Source organism: Poecilia latipinna, unplaced genomic scaffold, assembly GCF_001443285.1.
Source record: "Poecilia latipinna isolate Pla-1442-1.1 unplaced genomic scaffold, P_latipinna-1.0 Scaffold3954, whole genome shotgun sequence".
In the NCBI taxonomy this organism is placed as follows: Eukaryota; Metazoa; Chordata; class Actinopteri; order Cyprinodontiformes; family Poeciliidae; genus Poecilia; species Poecilia latipinna.
In genome coordinates this window covers 19949-21625 of record NW_015116570.1, presented here as the reverse complement: position 1 = coordinate 21625, position 1677 = coordinate 19949, and the positions used below count along the sequence as shown (strand labels likewise).

The 1677-nt window shown below is 40.4% G+C and overlaps 2 long non-coding RNA genes across 2 annotated transcripts in view; both read left to right on the top strand.

Annotated features, from left to right (window-relative positions):
- LOC106941956 (uncharacterized) overlaps positions 1-638 on the top strand; it is a 3627-nt gene extending 2989 nt beyond the window's left edge. Inside the window, exon 2 of the long non-coding RNA XR_001423501.1 lies at positions 608-638. This is a non-coding gene — a long non-coding RNA (uncharacterized LOC106941956). The remainder of the gene's footprint in view (positions 1-607) is intronic.
- Positions 1-1677, top strand: part of LOC106941955 (uncharacterized) — a 25503-nt gene that overhangs the window by 10620 nt on the left and 13206 nt on the right. The window lies entirely within an intron of this gene.

The window sequence follows — 1677 nt, the reverse complement described above, 5'->3', positions numbered from 1 at the left end:
CACTGATAAAAAAGAACAATCTAGAAAAATCACTACTGCAGAATTACATGCCGACCTCTGACCTCCCATTCATCCACAAAGTTATTGAAAAAGCTGTTTTTAAATAATTAAATAGCTTCCTAACAATAACCAACTGCTTTGACTCCTTCCAGTCTGGTCTCTGATCTCACCACAGCACGGAGACTGGCCTAGTCAAAGTGTTCAATGACATCCATATAAATACAGACTGTGGGAGAACCACAGTGCTGGTTCTGTTGGACCTCAGTGCAGCTTTTGACACTGTTAACCCTGTTGACCTTGACATTTTACTGAATCGACTGGAGAGTTGGGTCGGACTCTCCGGTCCAGTGCTCAGCTGGTTTGAATCTTACATAAAGAACAGGGATTTCTTTGTTTCAGTCGGAAACTTCTCATCGGAGTGGTCAAAGGTCACATGTGGGGTACCCCAAGGTTCAATCCTAGGACCCCTCCTATTTAATATTTATATGCTCCCACTGGCTCAGGTTATAACAGGAAATAGGATTAGCTACCATAACTACGCGGATGATACACAGCTCTACATCACGATGTCACCTGGTGACTCTGAACCCATCCAATCACTGAATAGATGCTTAGAACAGATAAATGTGTGGATGTGCCAAAACCTTCTCCAGCTGAACAGAAACAAAACTGAAGTTATCTTTGGACCTAAAGAGGAGCAAACTAGAGTTAATGCACAGCTTCAGTTATTACAACTGAAAACCAGCCATCAGGCCAGAAACCTGGGAGTAGTGATGGACTCTGACCTGAACCTTCAGAGCCACATAAAGACAGTCACAAAGCCGGCCTTCTATCACCTGAAGAACATCTCCAGGGTTAGAGGAATGATGTCTCAGCGTGATCTAGAGAAACTCATCCATGCGTTTATCTTTAGCCGTATTGATTATTGCAACAGCGTCTTCACAGGTCTGACTAATAAATCAAACAGCTGCAGCTGATCCAGAAGCTGCTGCTCGCATTCTCACTAAAACCAGGAAGATAGAGCACATAACACCAGTTTTAAAGTCCCTTCACTGGCTCCCTGTAGCTCAAAGAATAGACTTTAAAATACTGTTAGTTTATAAATCACTGAACGGTTTAGCACCACAATACGTTAAAGATCCGTTATTACTGTACAAACCATCTAGACCCCTCAGATCTTCTGGTTCTGGTTCTGCTCTGCATCCCCAGAACCAGAACCAAACGAGGAGAAGCAGCATTCAGTTTCTATGCACCACAAATTTGGAACAAACTTCCAGAAAACTGTAAAACAGCTGAAACACTGACTTCCTTTAAACCTCGACTAAAAACCCACCTGTTTAGAGTTGTATTTGAAACGTAATCAATTATGAATTTAGTGATGGCACTTGACTTAATGTTTTGATTGTTGATTCTATGTTCCATGACTTTGTGTTTTTGTGTTTGTTATGATGTAAAGCACTTTGAAATGCCTTGCTGCTGAAATGTGCTATACACATAAAATTTGATTAGATTTTGATTTGAAATGACAGACCTGCCAATGCTTAGTTGTTTAATTGCTTTGTTCTTTTTTTCTTCTATATTCATGGAAAGATTTTGATCAATTTGGTGTATTTATCTCATATTGTTTTGACTGTGGAATTGTTTTATGATGTGCCGATTTTGTGTGGGTAAGGTATG